Source organism: Amblyraja radiata, chromosome 9 (assembly GCF_010909765.2).
Source record: "Amblyraja radiata isolate CabotCenter1 chromosome 9, sAmbRad1.1.pri, whole genome shotgun sequence".
In the NCBI taxonomy this organism is placed as follows: domain Eukaryota; kingdom Metazoa; phylum Chordata; class Chondrichthyes; order Rajiformes; family Rajidae; genus Amblyraja; species Amblyraja radiata.
This window is the reverse complement of record NC_045964.1, coordinates 58,207,101-58,227,086: the sequence shown is the minus strand read 5'-3', so window position 1 is coordinate 58,227,086 and position 19,986 is coordinate 58,207,101. Positions and strand designations below refer to the sequence as shown.

General features: G+C 48.9%; 1 protein-coding gene across 1 annotated transcript in view; it reads right to left on the bottom strand.

Moving 5' to 3' along the window:
* ttc7b (tetratricopeptide repeat domain 7B) overlaps positions 1 to 19,986 on the bottom strand; it is a 300,474-nt gene that overhangs the window by 34,611 nt on the left and 245,877 nt on the right. The window lies entirely within an intron of this gene.

Below are 19,986 nucleotides of genomic sequence, written 5' to 3'. Positions count from 1 at the left end.
GGGGTTTACTCTTTAAAGCAGCACTCCCTGGCCACAATTAGATGCTGCGTTCTCATTACAAGCAGGATGCTGACCTAGCACTGAAAACAGAGATGGTATTTTGACAAGCAGAGAGCTGGTACATTTTTTTTAAATCTCCTTGCTTTTACTAATTTAACACAAAGGATGAAAGGCACTTTTTATCTGAATTATGCACCCTGTAACCCATTACATTGGAATGTAATGAACCACCCTTCTTGTTCTACTAGTTCCACTATTCACATCCTTGTGTCTCTTCGTTATCACCTCTTCCCCAGCCAACAATGGACCATTGTGGGCTCCACCCTGCCCTGGCCATCTGTTTCCGGCCCTGCTTTGTTCTGGCCTTCTCTTACCTCTAGCTCCCCCCCTTCTCTACTTTCAGTCTGAAGAAAGGGCTCCAACCCGAAAATGTCACGCACCCGTTTTTCTCTGGAGATGCTGCCCGTCCCGCTGAGTTACTCCAGCACTTTGTGTCTATATTCGGTGTAAACCAGCATCTGCAGTTCCTTCCTGCACATTGACAACATGCGACGTTTTGGGTCGGGACCCTTCTTCAGACTGATTGCGGACGCTCCCTGACCCGCGGAGTTTACTCCGGCGCTTTGTGTCTTTTTTTTTTTGTAAGCAGCATCTGCAGTTCCTTGTTTCTAAACGGAGAGCAGACGGCCTATGTCCTTTCTGGTCCTCCCCCACCATCCTCCATCATCATCTAACAGTGTTGTGTTGCTGCCTCACAGCTCCAGAGACCTGGGTTCGATCCTGACTACGGGTGCTGTCTGTACGGAGTTTGCACGTTCTCCCCATGACCTTCGTGGGTTTTCTCCGGGTGCTCAGGTTTCCTCCCACACTCCAAAGACGTACAGATTTGCTGTTAATTAATGCTCCGGTAAAATTGTAAATTGTGCCCGGTTGGTGTATAGGGTGGTTAACGCTATCGGCGGCCGATCGCCGGTCAGCACGGACTCGGTGGGCAGAAGGCCCTGTTTCCGTGCTGTATCTCTAAACTAAACTACACTGAAGCAGAAGGGCCCACTCAACTATTGCTTTGCGTCGACCAGTGTTTAGTGGGGCTAGCGGTGAGGTGGACCAGCACACACTACAAGGTCCATCAGAGGCACAGGAAAACAAAGTCATATTATCGTCACAGTTACAATACTAGTCGAACAGGGTTCCTCAAAACGCAATCATCTCGGAAGGCAGCCAATGTACGCAAATGAGAGGCACAAACGGCAATGAACTAATTTGTTTTCAGTCTTGCTGCTGCAGGGGAAAAAATTGGCGACCAAAGCAAACTGCAAAGCATTTCCCAACACTGCAGGTGGATTTAAGAGATGATTGGTGTAGTCTTCAAATCGCAGTCGAACTCGTCTAACCAGCTGCCAACACCCAGTGTTGTTCCTGAACAAACATTGTGGGCAGAAGGGGCTGTTCCTGTCCTGCACAGTTCTATGTTCTAACATTTGTTTTTAGTTCAGAGATTCAGCATGGAAACAGGCCCTTCGGCCCACCCACGTCGGCCATCGATCATCCGCTCACACTAGTTCTATGTTATTCCACTTTCTCATCCACTCGCGACAGACTCGGGGCAGTTACAAAGGGCCGGTCAACCTACAAACACGCGGTCACGGTGGCGCAGCGGTAGAGTTGCTGCCTTACAGCGAATGCAGCACCGAAGGTCAGGGTTCGATCCCGACTGCTGTTCCATGCTGTCTGCACAGAGTTTGTACGATCGCCCCGTGACCTGCGTGGGTTTTCTCCGAGACCTTCGGTTTCCTCCCACACTCCAAAGGCGTACTGGTTTTTACAGGTTAATTGGCTTGGCAAATGTAAAATTTGTCCCCAGTGTTAATGTGCGGGGATCGCTGATTGGCGAGGACCCAATGGGCTGAAGGGCCTGTTTCCGTGCTATATCTCTGAACTAAACTAAACCTCTTTGGGCCGTGGGAGGAAACCAGAGCACCTGGAGTAAATCCAGCGGCGACCAGAAAAAGGTACAACTCTTTTGGCGACTACTCACGACCATCCAGGCGTCACGTGGCGACATGTCACGGGGTGAAGCCTGTATGGTCGTGAGTAGTCGCCCAAAGAGTCGTACCTTTTTTCTGGTCGCCGCTGGATTTTCAACATGTTGAACATTTTCGGCCACTTGCTGCGACTATGACGGATGCCAGCAAGTCGCCGAAAAACATCACATAAGTGGGACAGGCCGTTAAGGATTTAATTGTTCTGCTATCGGTACATATGTATGACAATTAAACACACTAGACTTGAGAGAATGGTTCTTCTCTCTGGAGTAGCTTGATGATCTCGAAAACCTCAGTAGGAGCATCCTTAATCTTTGCCACGCTGGACTCTATGCTGTGTGAGACACACAATGTTGGAGTAACTCAGCGGGACAGGCAGCATCTCTGGAGAGAAGGAATGGGTGACGTTTTGGGTTAGGACCCTTCTTTATAAGAAGAAGAAGGGTCTCAACCCAAAATGTCACCCATTCCTTCTCTCCAGAGATGCTGCCTGTCCTGCTGAGTTACTCCAGCATTTTGTGTCTATCTTGGGTTTAAACCAGCACCTGCAGTTCCTTCCTACACGTTTCTATGTAGTGTTGTTATCTCACCATTGCTGAATTCGTTTGTAAGGCTGGGCCAAAAGTTCAGAGAAATAGGGTTTGAAGACACCTAAACTAAAGTTTAGTTTAGTTTAGAGGTACAGCGTGGAAACTGACCCTTCAGCCCACTGAGTCCGTGCCGACCAGCGACCCCCGCACATTAACACCATCCTACACGAGGGACAATGTTTACATCTACCAAGCCAATTAACCGACATACCTGTACAACTTTGGAGTGTGGGAGGAAACCTAAGGTCACGGGGAGAACGTACAAACTCCGTACAGACAGCACCCGTGGTCAGGAGTGCACCCGGTTCTCCGGCGCTGCGAGGCAACAACTCTACCGCTGCGCCACCGTGCCGCCCATTGACGTCGCAAAATAATAAAATCTACCACTCCATGAAAGCAATGCGTTTTCATGACAGAAAAAGAGAAGGCAGCATCTGAGGAAGGGATCTGACTAATATCCCAGCACCACTGCTTTAAGGCTGGTGTATAATTGCCTTTTAAGTAGCAATTGTCAGTGTGAGATGCAGCGTGAACGAGAGGCTTTCACTGAAGCTCGGAGACAGTCTATGTGGGGCGCCGAACATGCGCCAACATGCACGAAGGCGTTACTTTGTCAAAGGGATTCGGCCCGAAACGTTGCCTATTTCCTTCGCTCCATAGATGCTGCTGCACCCGCTGAGTTTCTCCAGCATTTTTGTCTACCTGTTACTTTGTCAACGTGTGGCTGGGCTTTCATGAGCAGTAATGCACTGCAGCATTTCATCAAAGGCTTCCCGTCGCCTACATTACATCATTTTCTGAAGATTTGCGGCCAGTTTTTAAACCCAGTGCCTTCCTAAAGCACGGGGAAAGTCAACAATCATTTTGCAGCACAGTAACATCGACAGACAGCAGTCAATTTGTGCAGAGCAAGCACCTACTGCTTGCAACAAAGAGGAGAGAGAGACGCACGCACACACACACACACACACACAGAGGAAATGCAGATGCAGTATAGAAAAAAAGACATAAAGTGCTGGAGTAACTCAGCAGGTCAGTCAGCATCTGTGGGGAACATGTGGATATGTATTGTTTCGGGTCGGGAGCTTTCTTCAGATTCAAAGACCAGGGAACTTGCAACATGAAACATAGAATAGTACAGCACAGGAACATACCCTTCGGCCCACAATGTCTGTGCCGAACATGATGCCAAAACCATCAGTTATCTACCTGCACTCATATCCCTCCATATCCATGTGCCCATACAAGTCTTTTTGAAGTCTAGTAAGGGTGTTAAGGTATTGGAGCGAAGGTAGGAGAATGGAGTTGAGAGGGAGAGATATATTAGCCATGATTCAATAGTGTAGTCGACTCAATGGGCCGAATGGCCTAATTCTGCTCCGATGGCTTATAAATGCCACATCCCAAAAACATGCGAGTTTGTCGGTTAATTGGCCTCTGTAAATTGCCTTTCCTGTATAGGGAGTGGATATGAGATAATATAGAATGGGTGTGGACGGGTGATCGATGGTCGGCCTGGCCTCGGTGGGCTGAAGGGCCTGTTTCTATATACAAAGAGACACAGAGTGCTGCAGTAACTCAAGGGGTCAGGCAGCATTTCTGGTGAAGTTTCGGCTTGGGACCTGACTTCAGACTGTCCCCGCCGCGCTGTATCTTTTGATCAATCAACACAGAGTCTTGAAGGCCTGCAAGCAGTGAATGTTTTCTCCTCATCCCGTTCCCCGCGCTCTCTCCCCAAAGGTATAGCTTGTAAGTGGCTCACAAAAATGTTCGGCATTCTGAATGGCTCCCCGGAGACATGCTGGTGCCAGATGAAAAGATGGGTTTAGTCACCGGTTGCCGTGGTGACTGCAGAACAGCGCTATCTGGTGGGCTGCAGTGCACAAGGAGACTGAAGGGCATATCTCTGCAGCTTCCCCACCCCTCCTCCCCTTCAGGCTGCGACCCTGGACACTCTCAAGAGGGTGTCTGCACTCACCCCCCCCTGCACTTGACCCAACTGAGGCTTCTCACCTGTAAACCATGGAGGCACATTACACCACTGCAGGACATCATGGCCACTCCTGTTCTTGTCTTGTCTACACACACAGAGTATACTGTTGGGATGCATCACCCCGCTTGGCTCGACCCGAAACGTCACCCATTCCTTCTCTCCAGAGATGCTGCCTGTCCCCGCTGAGTTACTCCAGTCTGTCTTTAGAGTCATCGAGTGATACAATAGACAATAGGTGCAGGAGTAGGCCATTCGGCCCTTCGAGCCAGCACCGCCATTCAATGTGATCATGGCTGATCATCCCCAATCAGTACCCCGTTCCTGCCTTCTCCCCATATCCCCTGACTCCGCTATTTTTAAGAGCCCTATCTAGCTCTCTCTTGAAAGCATCCAGAGAACCGGCCTCCACCGCCCACCGAGGCAGAGAATTCCACAGACTCACAACTCCCTGTGAGAAAAAGTGTTTCCTCGTCTCCGTTCTAAATGGCTTACTCCTTATTCTTAAACTGTGGCCCCTGGTTCTGGACTCCCCCAACATCGGGAACATGTTGGTGCCATCTCTCCAGAGATGCTGCCTGCCCCGCTGAGTTAATGGGCACTCAGCAAGATCAAGGTTACATTTACCTACGAGCGGCTATTACCGTAATTCTCCGTCTAATACGAGCTAATTCAAGAGTTCTCCCGAGTTTTCCCCTGATTCGAACTCGGAGAATTACGGTAATAGCCGCTCGTAGGTACTCGGGGCTCTCGTGGACATTTTTCAACATGTCGAAAAATGTTCACGAGTCTTCACGAGCTTACCGCGTTTCCCGAGTACCTGCCGTTAGCGTTACGAGCCGCTGAGAGACGTCCCCGAGCTCTGATGTACATTCTACGTGCTTACCACGAGTTTGTTTTTTTTTTAGACTCGGGAGAGCTCTTGAATTACCTCGTACAGTGGGACAGGCCCTTTACACATTTTCACTCGTCTCCTTATTCCTCCGTCTCCCTCCTTGATCTCACCTTCAATAAATTCAGTCGCGGAGCATCCATAACCCTCTGAGATGCACGATTCAAAAGCCTCACAATCTCTTGGGTGAAAAATGTCACCTTCCATTCTCCACTACACACTCTCCTTGTGTGTCATCATCATCATCTCTGCCGTCAGGATAAAACACTTTCAAAGCAGCCACTCTGTCCATATCACTGACATTTTATTTGCTTCATTGAAGTCATCTGTCATTTTCCTAAACCTCAGAAAACGCCACCCAATTTCTCCTCATAGAAAGGCCTCATTATCTCTCACAAAACAGATTCCCATTTCGTACAGTCATAGAGTGCTACAGCGATGAAACAGGCCCTTCGGCCCAACTTGCCCACACCGGCCAACTTATGCCATTTACACCTGCCTGCCCATATCTCTCCAAACCTATCCCATCCATGTACCTGTCCAACTGTTTCTTATACGTTGGGATAGTCCCTGCCTCAACTACCTCCTCTGGCAGCTTGTTCCATACACCCACCACCCTTTGTATGAAAAAGTTGCTCCTCAGATTCCTACTAAATCTTTTCCCCTTAACAACAGCCGATAGACAATAGTTACAGGAGTAGGCCATTTGGCCCTTCGAGCCAGCACCGCCATTTAATGTGATCATGGCTGATCATCCACAATCAGCACCCTTAAATCAATGTCCTCTGGTCCTCGATTCCCCTACTCTGGGCAAGAGACTGTGCATCTACCCGATCTATTCCTGTCATCATCTACTCCAGCTTTTTTGTGTCAACCCGCTCTATCATTTGCCAGGCTTTGTCCTGCTCCCATTCCCTCCGCAAATGCTGCCTGACCAGCTGAATTCCTCTTTGTGTTTCACTGAAGATTCCAGCATCTGCAGCTCTTCCTATCTCCAACATTTATTTGCGTATCAATTAAAAACAAAAAGCTTCCTACTGAATTTTTATTGATATATGGATAGGCAGGGTTGACGGGGATATGGGCCAAATGCAGGCAAGTGGGACTAGCCTAGAATGCCAACTTGCTCGGAATGGACAAGGTGGGCTGAAAGGGCTGTTTTTGTGCTCCACAGCTTTGTGACTCAGTGGATTGTTTCATGTAAGAGTCAATGAGTCATATAGCATGGAATCAGGCCCTTCAGCCCAACACGTCTAAACAAGCCCCGTTTGCCCGCATTTGTTATCAGGCAACTGAATCATCCATTGTAATCATGTTCTGTCTTTTCGTTGACTGGTTAGCACGCAACGTAAGCTTTCCACTGTACCTCGGTACAAGTGACAATGAACTAAACTAAACTAAACAAAACATCCCTCTAAACCAGGGGTGGGCAACCGTGTTCTGCATAGGGGCCGGGACGCATGTCTGTGAGCGGATGGCAGGGCCACATCTATCACGTGTACACATGGATCCCGCCCCGGATGGCAGGCATCAAATCACGTGTTCACAGGTCGACAAAAAATGCTGGAGAAACTCAGCGGGGGAGGCAGCCTCATGCAATCCTTGCATGTCTCACCCGCTGAGTTTCTCCAGCATTTTTGTCTACCTTCGATTTTTCCAGCATCTGCAGTTCCTTCTTAAACGTGTTCACAGAAGCTCCGCGCTCGGCTGCGCCGGATGATGTGTGCAGTTTTGGTCCCATAATTTGAGGAATGACATTCTTGCTATTGAGGGAGTACAGCGCAGGTTTACCAGGTTAATTCCCGGGATGGCGTGACTGTCATATGCTGAGAGAATGGAGCAGCTGGGCTTGTATACTCTGGAATTTAGAAGGATGAGAGGATTCTTATTGAAACATATAAGATTGTTAGGGGTTTGGACACACTAGAGGCTGGAAACATGTTCCCATTGTTGGGGGAGTCCAGAACCAGGGGTGACTGTTTATGAATAAGGGGTAAGCCATTTCGAACAGAGATGAGGAAACACTTTTTCACACAGAGAGTTGTGAGTCTGTGGAATTCTCTGCCTCAAAGGGCGGTGGAGGCAGGTTCTCTGGATACTTTCAAGAGAGAGCTAGATAGGGCTCTTAAAGATAATGGAGTCAGGGGATATGGGGAGAAGGCAGGAACGGGGGGTACTGATTGGGGACGATCAGCCATGATCACATTGATGGCGGTGCTGGCCCGAAGGACCAAATGGCTTACTCCTGCACCTAATGTCTATTGTCTATTTCGGGTTACGGGCCGCATTCGGCCCGGGGGCCGTAGGTTGCCGACCCCTGCTCTAAACCTTTCCTATCCATGTACCAGCGATTCAGATTTATTCTCGATCGCAGTTTACTCATTTACATCCCTCGTCTCCCCTCTGTGCTCTCTGCACCGTTGACTTCCAACCAACAGCGACTCGCAGTGATGGGATGAGGCAGTCCAGGTGGAATTCAATAACGGCGATAGAATATCAGGTACACTCAGCGACAAGTCTGGATCAAACCATGTGTGAGAAAGAACTGCAGATGCTGGTAAAATCGAAGGTAGGCACAAATCTCTCCATAGATGTTGCCTCACCTGCTGAGTTATTCCAGCATTTAGTGCCTACGCTGGATCATCTCCATGTTGGCTGACACCATATCATTCAAGCCTTCATGCGATTCTAAATTATTTACAAAACCAATTTAGATTTGAGGTTGAATAATTTCAAGTTTTAAAAAGGCTCTGGATGAGTTCATTTAAAAAGCGCCTGATGGATGACTGAAGAAACGTTGAACACTATTCAAAGCTTGGACGTACTTTATCACCATTTGCGGCCAAACTTCAGTCACTTAGCAACATTAGCTTCAGCTTCCTGGGAGTATAGGAGGCTGAGGGGTGATCTTATGGAGGTGTTTGGGCAGATGCAATTTAATGTGGATAAATGTGAGGTTATCCACTTTGGTAGCAAAAACAGGAAGGCAGATTATTATCTAAATGTTGTCATATAGGGGAAAGGGGAAGTACAATGGGATCTGGGGGTCCTTGTTCATCAGTCAATGAAAGTAAGCATGCAGGTACAGCAGGCAATGAAGAAAGCGAATGGTATGTTGGCCTTCGTAACAAGAGGAGTTGAGTATAGGAGCAAAGAGGTCCTTCTGCTGTTGTACAAGGCCCTAGTTTAACACCATCATCCCACAGAGACTTGTGGAGAAATTAACCCTGCTGGGCCTCAACACCACCCTGTGTCACTGGATCTTGGACTTTCTGACAGAGAGACCGCAGTCAGTCCGTGTTGGCAAGAACACCTCAGGCTCGATCACGCTGAGCACCGGCTCCCCTCAAGGCTGTGTGCTCAGCCCGCTGTTGTTCACATTGCTCACACATGACTGTGCTGCCAGATTCAGGGACAATAAGATCATAAAATTCGCGGATGACACAACTGTGGTGGGACTCATCAGCGGAGATGACGAATCAATGTACAGGGAGGAAGTAAAACAACTAGTGGACTGGTGCGGCAAAAATAATCTAGAATTAAATGTCGACAAAACGAAGGAGATGGTTGTCGACTTCAGGAGGGCGCAGCCAAAGCATACACCTCTCAACATCAGTGGCACCACAGTGGAGAGAGTGGAGAGCATAAAGTTCCTCGGTGTGCAAATTACAGACAGCCTCACCTGGTCCAGGAACACCACTGGGACCGTCAAATGGGCCCATCAGCGACTGCACTTCCTGAGGAACCTAAAACAGGCCTCACTCCCCACCAACATCCTCAGGACTTTCTACAGGGGTACGGTGGAGTCTGTACTCACGTACTGCATAAATACGTGGTACTCCACCTGCAACTGCTCGGATAGGAAGGCTCTGCAGAGGGTAGTGAGGGGAGCAGAGAGGATCATTGGCGTCTCCCTACCCTCGGTACAAGAACTGTTCCAGAGCCGCTGTCTGAAAAAAGCTCAGAGAATTGATAAGGACAAACTGCACCCCCTCCACATACACCTGGATCTCCTGCCATCAGACAAGAGATATCGCAGCATCAAAGCCCGGACTACAAGACTGCTAAACAGCTTCCTGCCACAGGCTGTGAGGCTGCTAAACAGTCACTCTGTACTCACAGTCACCTGATTCTGCGGCTTGGCACGGACACTTTAATAACTGGCACTGGCCACTTCAATAACTGGCACTGGCCACTCAAATCAGCTGCCCCGGACATTTTTATGATTGGTTTTACTGTATTTTAACGTTGTCGTTTTTACCTGCTTTTAACTATTTATACTGTTCCATCAGGGACTGGATTGTGTTTAGTGTTATTACGTGTGAAATGTTTTAAATTTCATGTGCGATGCTCCGCTATTCCCTGGAAAACGTCCTTTCAATTTGCACTGTACAACTGTTTCTTCGATTTTCCAGCATCTGCAGTTCCTTCTTAAACACTGTGTATACTCCACTGCGTTATCTCTTCAAGGTATGCCTACCTTGAAGAAATTCTCCTTCGCTCCATAGATGCTGCTGCACCCGCTGAGTTTCTCCAGCTTTTTTGTGTACCTTCGATTTTCCAGCATCTGCAGTTCCTTCTTAGACAATAAAGGTTGATTGGTTGAAACCACACCTGGAGTATTGTGTGCAGTTTTGGTCTCCAAATTTGAGGAAGGACATTCTTGCTATTGAGGAAGTGCAGCATAGGTTTACAAGGTTAATTCCTGGGATGGCGGCACTGTCATATGCTGAGAGAATGGAGCGGCTGGGCTTGTACACTCTGGAGTTTAGAAGGGTGAGAGGGGATCTTATTGAAACATATAAGATTATTAAGGGCTTGGACACACTAGAGGCAGGAAACATGTTCACGATGTTGGGGGAGTCTAGAACCAGGGGCCACAGTTTAAGAATAAGGGGTAAGCCATTTAGAACGAAACACTTTTTCACACAGAGAGTTGTGAGTCTGTGGAATTCTCTGCCTCAGAGGGCGGTGGAGGTCGGATCTCTGGATGCTTTCAAGAGAGAGCTAGATAGGGCTCTTTAAGATAGGGGATATGGGGAGATGGAAGGAACGGTGTACTGATTGTGGATGTTCAGCCATGATCACATTGAAGGGCTCGAAGGGCTGAATGGCGTACTCCTGCACCTATTGTCATGAGGGGAATAGATAGGGTGAATGTACAGTCTTTTACTCAGGGTGTGGGAATCAAGGAACGGAGCACATAGGTTTATGATGAGAGTTTTATTAGTTCAGTTCAGAGATGCAGCGCGGAAACAGGCCCTTTGACCCACCAAGTCCGTGCCGACCAGTGATCCCCGCGCACTAGCACTATCCTGCACACTAGGGACAATTCATAATCTTTACCGAACACAATTAAACTATAAAGCTGTACGTCTTTGGAACGTGGGAGAAAACCAGAGTACTTGGAGAAAACCCACGCGGTCGCGAGGAGAACGTACAAACGCGGTACAGACAGCATCTGTAGTCGGGGTAAAACCCAGGTCTCTGGCGCTGCAGGGCAGCAACTCTACCTCTGTGCCACCGTGCTGCCTGAAAGGGGAAAGATTTAATGGGAACCTAAGGGGAAACTTTATTCATTTTGTTGGTTCACATGCTTGATCAATGGTGTTTTATCATTAATGTTTTATTATTATTAATGTTTAGTGTTTTCTGAGTCATTCGTAACTGTCACTGTATGTCATGTGGGCGGAGCACCAAGGCAAATTCCTTGTATGTGAATACTTGGCCAATAAACGTACTTACTTACTTCACGCAGAGGGCAGTGGGTGTATGGAACGAGGTGCCAGAGAGGGGGGGGGGGGGGGGGAGTTGAGGCAGGCGCTATAACAACATTGAAAGGTATTTCAATGGGTCCATTGATAGGAAAGGTTTAGAAGGATGTGGGGCAACTTTGCAAGTAGGACTAGCTTGCATTGGGCATCTTGTTCGGCATGACTCGATAACTATAAACCAGCTCAATACACCTTCCTAAAACTACTGCATGCAGACACAGACTGGGTTAGTTTACAGATAAAACATAGAACAGTATAACACAGGAATGAATGGGCCCTCTGGCCCACCATGTCTGTGCTTGCAATGATGCAGACAGGCCTTTTGGCTCATGCCGACCATCGATCAACTGATCAGACAAGTTCTGAAGTCTGAAGAAGGGTCTCGAGCCGAAACGTCACCCATTCCTTCTCTCCAGAGATGCTGCCTGTCCCGCTGAGTTACTCCAGCATTGTGTGTCTATCGTTGGTTTAAACCAGCATCTGCAGTTCCTTCCTGCACACTAGTTCTATATTATCCCACTTTCTCATCCTTTCTCTAAACGCACTAGGGGGGCAATTTACATCGGACACGATTAACCTACAAACCCGCACGCCTTTGGGATGGGGGAGGAAACTGGAGCACCCAGAGGAAACCCACGTGGTCGCAGGGAATACGTGCAAACTCTGCATAGACAGCACCCGAGGTCAGGATCGAACCTGGGTCTCAGGTGCTCTACCCGCTGCACCACTGGGTTCACACTTGGGATGCTGTTGAAACGGCGCCCAACACTGGCGTGGAAAACTGATCTGTTTAACTGATCTTCAACAGAGGGGTTAAAATAGAGAGATGATGATGAATCAATTCAGAATTTTACTTAGTGAGAGAATGGTGTGAAACAATCCTCTGGGTGATGTGGCTGGCTGGGGTTATTCAAATTAATTACCATTTAGATATGGCTGTGTTATCGATTCATTAGGTCAACTGTCCTCTCCGCACAGGCTGGGTTAATGGACGAGGTGGATGAATGCCAACAGGCTCACTTGTCGTTCCTCATTGGTGTTGAAATCCCTGCCACAAACCGAGCATAATATCAAACAAATCCCCCCACTGTTAGACACAAAATACTGGAGTGGCGGTGCTGGCTCTAAGGGCCGAATGGCCTACTCCTCCACCTATTGTCTATTGTAACTCAGCGGATCAGGCAGCATCATAGAATAATGAGGCAGTGAAGAAAGCGAATGGCAGTTGGCCTTTATAACAAGAGGAATCGAATGTAGGAGCAAAGAGGTCCTTCTGCAGTTGTACAGAGCCCTAGTGAGACCACACCTGGAGTATTGTGTGCAGTTTTGGTCCCCTAATTTGAGGAAGGACATTCTTGCTATTGAGGGTGTGCAGCGTAGGTTTACAAGGTTAATTCCCGGGATGGTGGGACTGTCATATGCTGAGAGAATGGAGCAGCTGGGCTTGTACACCCTGGAGTTTAGAAGGATGAGAGGATATCTCATTGAAACATATAAGATTGTTAAGGGTTTGGACACGTGAGAGGCAGGAAACATGTTCCCGATGTTGGGGGAGTCCAGAACCAGGGGCCACAGTTTAAGAATAAGGAGTAAGCCATTTAGAACGGAGACGAGGAAATACTTGATTTAGACAATAGACAATAGATGCGTGAGTAAGCCATTCGGCCCTTCGAGCCAGCACTGCCATTCACTGTCATCATGGCTGATCATCCACATTCAGTACCCCGTTCCTGCCTTCTCCCCATATCCCCTGACTCCGCTATCTTTAAGAGCTCTATCTAACTCTCTCTTGAAAGCATCCAGAGAATTAGCCTCCACTGCCTTCTGAGGCAGAGAATTCCACAGATTCACAACTCTTTGGGTGACAACGTTTTTCTTCATCTCCGTTCTAAATGGCTTTGGAACATAGAACAGTACAGCACAGGAACAGGCCCTTCGGCCCACAATGTCTGTGCCGAGCACTATGGCGAGACCATCCCTTTATCTGGATCCATATCCCACCATTCCTTACATATCCATGTGCCTATCCTTTGAATCCCTTGAAAGCTACTATTGCATCTGACTCCACCACCACCCCTGGCTGTGCCTACCAGGATCAGTTTAGTTTAGAGATACAGCGCGGAAACAGGCCCTTCAGCCCACCGAGTCCATACCAACCAGGGATCCCCGTGCACTAACACACACGGGGGACAATTTTACATTTCTACCAAACCAAGCCAAGGGAGAACGTGCAAACTCCATACAGACAGTAGTCGGGATGGAACCCGGATTTCTGGCGCTGTGAGGCAGCACAGGACCACTGCGCCACCGTGCCGCGCTAATGTGCCCATTACTCCCCGTGTAAAAAGGTTTCACCCACACATTTCCTGTAAGCTTTGCCCCTCTCAGCTTAAAGCTACACCCTCTTGTCTCTGAGATTTCCATCCAGCGGGGAGAAGGATTTTGCGTGCTATCCAATCTGATCAGATAATACTCTACACAATGACAATCAAGCCAATCTCTCTCACAGCTCGTGTCTCGAGGGCGGTCACGGTGGCGCAGCGGTAGAGTTGCTGCCTTGCAGTGCTGGAGAACCGGGTTCGATCCCGACTACGGGCGCTGTCTGTACGGAGCTTGTTTGTTCTCCTCGTAACCGCGTAGGTTGTCTCCGAGATAATAGACAATAGACAATAGGTGCAGGAGTAGGCGGTGCTGGCCCTTCGAGCCAGCACCGCCATTGCATCAACTTGATTCGTAACAATTCATCAAGTTACGAATGTACTGGAGTAAACACCATTGATATATGGACATGTTTTCACGCAGGTTATTGAGATAATATCAGTATTATACAACAGCAAAACATTATTTTATCTACAGCGGAGCCAAAAGGAACGGCAAGTGCTGGAATCTTGAACAAAATACCGAGTGCTGGAGGAACTCCGTGCCGGCAGGGGCGCAGCGGTAGAGTTGTTGCCTTACATCGCCAGAGACCCGGGTTTGATCCTGACTCCGGGTGCTATCAATAAACAATAGGTGCAGGAGTAGGCCATTTGGCCTTTCGAGCCAGCACAGCCATTCAATGTGATCATGGCTGATCATCCCAATCAGTACCCCATTCCTGCCTTCTCCCCATATTCCCTGACTCCGCTATTTTTAAGAGCCCTACCTAGCTCTTAAGGATCTAGCCCTAGCTCCGAGATCTTCGGTTTCCTCCCACACTCCAGAGACGTGCAGGAATGTACAAATTGGATTGGTATAAATCTAAAAATTATCCCCAGTGTGTGTAGGATAGTGTTTGTGTGCGGGGATCGCTGGTCGGTGCGGACGCGGTGGGCTGAAGGGCCTGTTTCCGTGCTGTATCTCTAAACTAAAGTAAACTGTGCCTATACTTCCACTGTGTCCAGATTGGTGTTCAGGGTCATCATTCCAGTCCTTCCCTCCCTTGGCATCTTCTTCCTTGCTGTGCCCCTGCATCAACTTGATGCGATGAGCGATGGGGGGGGGGGGGACTTGGACCATTATGTTGTAGGAAGGAACTGCAGATGCTGGTTAAAACCAAAAGATAGACACAAATTGCTGGAGTAACTCAGCGGGCCAGGCAGCATCTCTGGAGAGAAGGAATGGGTGACGTTTCGGGTGGAGCCCTTCTTCAGACTGAATCAGGGGAGAGGGAGCTACGGAGATAAGGAAATGCAAGGTGTGAAAACAAGACAAAGGGGATGAGGTCAAGGAAAGTGTCGAATAGATCATTGTTAGCTGAGAGAAGGTAACAACAAAGCAAACAGAGATAAAATGTTTGGACCATTATGTAATTAGTATTTCTAAGATTCATGTGATAGGAGCAGAATTAGGCCATTTGGCCCATCAAATCTACTCTGCCATTCAGTCATGGCTGATCTATCTCTTCCTCCTGCCTTCTCCCTATAACCTCTGACACCCGTACTAATCAAGAATCTATCTATCTCCTCCTTAAAAATATCCACTGACTTGGCCTCCACAGCCCTCTGTGGCAAAGAATTTCTACCGATTCACCACTCTCTGACTGAAGAAATTCCTCCTCATCTTCCTGAAGGGACGTCCTTTAATTTTGAGACTATGACCTCTGGTCTGAGACTCTCCCACTAGTGGAAACATCCTCTCCACATCCACTCTATCTAAGCCTTTCACAGTGTACACCTCACCGGGGGGACAATTAGCCCGCTGTGACCCAGCTGGTTGAGAAAGAACGACCGGTTCTATGGATGCTTTCAAGAGAGAGCTAGAAAGGGCTCTTAAAGATAGCAGAGTCAGGGGATATGGGGAGAAGGCAGGAAACGGGGTACTGATTGGGGATGATCAGCCATGATCACATTGAATGGCGGTGCTGGCTCGAAGGGCCAAATGGCCTGCTCCTGCACTTATTGTTTATTGACTCACTGTAATGCTAACCTCCAGCACCTGGTCTGTGATTCACAAGGATGTTGCCAGGACCCGAGGGCCTAAGCTACAGGGAGAGGCCCTGGGCAGGCTAGGACTCTATTCCTTGGAAGGCAGGAGGCTGAGGGGCGATCTTATAGAGGTGTATAAAATCATGAGGGGGAAAACGTCGGGAGGCTGGATCACTGAGGGTATATAAAGAGGAAGTAGTTACCTTTTTCCAAGATAGGTTTATGGTGAGGGGGAAAAGATTGAATAGGAATTTTTCATTGCACCTCACCGGGAACCTGAGGGGGTAACCTTTTCACACAAAGGGTGGTGGGCGAATGGAACAAGCTGCCAGAGGAGGTCGTTGAGGCTGGGACTATCCCAGTGTTTGAGAAACAGTTAGACAGGTACATGGATAGAGCAGGTTTGGAGGGATATGGGCCAAACGTGGGCAGTGGGACGAGTGCAACTGGGACATTGTTGGCCGGTGTGGGCGAGTCGGGCCTGTTTCCACACTGTATCACTCTATGACTCGGGGAATTAAGGGGGCGAGAGAGGGGAGGAGATTAGGGGCGGGGAAGGCTTGATGGCCTACTCCTGCTCCTATTTTCTAGTGTCCTGAGATGGAAGATTGCAACCTTCACGTGGTCCGCCCTGTTTCGACTAATGCAATCAACTCGACTTGCACAAACGGAAGATCAAATAGAACAAGTTGTCCAACAACTGTTGGCTGTGCACGCCACACGAAAGAAGTAGAAGAAGAAGAAGAAGTGTCCTGAGATTAAGAGCACCAAAGGGCAGTGCTGAGTGGGAAGGAAGGAGTCTTGCTGCCTGGCTCTCTGCTGCCTTGTTTCTCGTCGCCTGAAGTTTGCCTCTGTATATAAAACAAACAGGGAGCAGTGCAGGCAAACAGCGCGCTGTTGGCATTAGCAACCGCTGCCCGGAGACGGCTACTCAAGAGCCGCTGCCTTCTCCCCCCCCCCCCCCCATTTTAAAATACATGTTGGAGCTTCCTGCGAGCAAGGAATGTGTAGGGGCAGGAGCTGAGCCCTTGGCTTCATGGTTGAGGGGATGAGAGAGACGGTGGCCACAGGCCGAGGGCAGCAGCAGGGAGGGGAGGCTGCAAAACCACCGTATAATTAAATGTTTTATCATTAATGTTTAATGTTTCATGTGTCATTCCTAACTGTCACTGTAGGTCATGTTGTCACTTGCGGGCGGAGCATCAAGGCAAATTCCTTGTATGTGAATACTTGGCCAATAAACTTATTCATTCATCCTCTGAGCTCCCCCTAATGGCCCAGCGGCTCGGCCACTGCTCTGACTCTCGGGCAGCCTGGTAGCGGGGTGGGCTCATACACTGCGTGGCGGCGGTCCGGAAGGGTGCTGGCCTGGTCTGGTCTGGTCTGGTCTGGTCAGCCCTTGTGTGGAAAGCTTCAACCTTGCTCCCCACGCCACACACATATTGCCCAAAGCCCCCCCCCCCACCCCCGTGCAGGGGCAGCGGGTAGCACTGCTGGTTGAGACGTGTAGGAAGGAATCGCAGATGCTGGTTTGCGCCGGGGGTAGACACAAAAAGCTGTGGAGTAACTCAGCGGGACAGGCAGCATCTCTGGAGTGAAGGAATGGGTGGCGTTTCGGGTCGAGACTGTTCGGGTCTGAAGAAGGGTCTCGACCCGAAACGCCACCCATTCCTTTCCCCCAGAGATGCTGCCTGTCCCGCTGAGTTACTCCAGCATTTTGTGCCTATCAGCACTGCTGGTGACCTGGGTACAATCTTAATGGTCGTGTGTGTGTCTGAGTGTATGTGTGTCTGAGCGTGTCTGTGTGAGTGAGTGTGTGTGTGTCTGAGTGTGTGTCACACACATATTCCCCAAAGCCCCCCGCTGTGTGTGTGTGTGTGTGTGTGTGAGTGTGTCTATTTGCGTGTGTCTGTGTGTGTGAGCGAGTGTGTGTGTGTATGTCTATTTGAGTGTGTTTGAGTGTGCACCGTTAGATCATGGCTAAACTATTTTATCTGCTCAACCCCATTCTCCTGCCTTCTCCCTGTAACCTTTGACACCATTACTAAAGGGGGGCACGGTGGAAGCAGGCCCTTTGGCCCACTGAGTCCATGCTGTTCATCGATCATCTATTCACACTAATTCTATGTTATCCCACCTTATCATCCACTCCCTACAAACTAGGGGGAAATTTACAGAAGCCAACGAACCTACAAACCCGCACGTCTTTCTTTCGGATGTGGGGGGGAAACCCGGAGCACCCAGAGGAAACCCACGCGGTCGCAGGGAGAAGATGCAAACTCCAGACAGATTCTGAAGGGGGAAAAGGGCAATAAGATGGCACTGAGTGATGAGCAAGGCTGTTAAGGGCTTGTCCCACTTGGGCGACCTAATTGGCGAGTTTAGAAGAGTTTGAAAAAATGACATGTTGAAGACCTCCTTCGACTAGCTACGACTCGCTTTGGGAAAATTGGACACCGAATAGTGGAGAGTGAAGACGACCTCCTTCGATCTGCCTTCGACGATGATGAAGACTATCTACGACTACCTTCGATTACCTACGACTAACATGCCGACCTACTACGACCTACTATGACTAAACCTACGAGTAACAAAAGTATCGATTTTTCCATGGCGACCTTTTTTTACTCGCGGACATTTTTTAACATATTGAAAAAAACCGCAGCAACCTAGCTGAGGCCTCGAGTACGCGGGGACTACTCTCGAGCATGAAGGAGAGTTACGAGGACCTCCTAGGACCTCATGTCGACCATGCTGCGAGTATGAGTCAAGTGCAAACTCTTCTGAACTCGCCAGGTTAGGTGTCTAAGTGGGACAGGCCCTTTACTTATCCAAGCTTTCAGTGGGCTTGTACCTCAAATGTCACCTTGTGTTCAATTCTGCAGATGTTTCAGCATCCCTTCCAGATGCTGAAACATCTGCAGGATTGAACCTTGATTGCTTACAACTCAGCAGTATGAATTTTGATTTCTCTCATTACAAGTCACCCTTGCATTCCATCCCCTCCCCCACCCTGGACGCCCGACTAGTTTCATTGTTGTCCTGTTGAGTTTCACCGTTTGTATCCACTCGTCATCACCTTCTCCATAGCCAACAATGGACCATTGTGGGCTCCACCTTTCCTTGATCATCGTTGTGGGCTTTGATTTATTCTCTTCATTCACTTATTCCTTTGTACCTTTTCATATCTCTCGTTTCCCTCTCTCCCGACTCTCAGTCTGAAGAAGGGTCTCGGCCCGAAACGTCGCCTATTCATAATGTCATACGTGATAGGAGTAGAATTAGGCCATTCAGTCCATTAAGAAAGCTCTGCCATTCAATCATGGCTGATCTATCTCTCCCTCCTAACTCCATTCTCCTGACTTTTTCCCTGGAACACCTGGCACCCGTACTAATCAAAGACTTCCACAGAGTCACCACCCTCTGAATAAAGAAATTCCTCCTCATCTTCTTCCTGAAGGGAACATCCTTTAATTCTGAGGCTATGACCTCTAGTCCTAGACTCTCCCACTAGCGGAAACATCCTCTTCACATCCACTCTATCCAAGCCGTTCGATATTCAGTACGTTTCAATGAGCCACCCCCCTCATTCTTCTAAACTCCAGCGAGTACATGCCCAGTGCCGTCAAACGCTTGTCATATGTTTTTCCTTTTCTCCAGAGATGCTGCCTGACCCGCTGAGTTACTCCAGCATTTTGTGCCTGTGTTCGGTGTAAACCAGCATCTGCAGTTCCTTGGTAGACAAAAGTGCTGGAGAAACTCAGCGGGTGCGGCAGCGTCTACAGAGCGAAAGAAATAGGCAATGTTTCGGGCCGAAACCCTTCTTCAGACTTCAGCAGGGTGGGGGGGGGGGGGGGAAGAAGAAAGGAAGAGGAGGAGCCAGAGGGCTGAGGGGGAGCTGGGAAGGGGAGCTCTCCCCCACCCTGCATCAGTCTGAAGAAGATCGAAGGTAGACAAAAGTGCTGGAGAAACTCAGCGGGTGCAGCAGCATCTATGGAGCGAAGGACTTGGCCCGAAACATTGCGTATTTCCTTCGCTCCATAGATGCTGCTGCACCCGCTGAGTTTCTCGAGCACTTTTGTCTACCTTCGATTTTCCAGCATCTGCAGTTCCTTCTTGAACATCTGCAGTTCCTGGCTGCACTTTTATTTTGTGCGTTCGTTAAGCTTCAGTTCTGGATTAGTTCCTGGTAGTGTAATCGGGCTTGTAATGGCTAGCAGGCGATGTCAGACTGACTGAGTGAGATCAAGAGCACACATACGCACACACACTGGGTGTGCAAGCTGCTG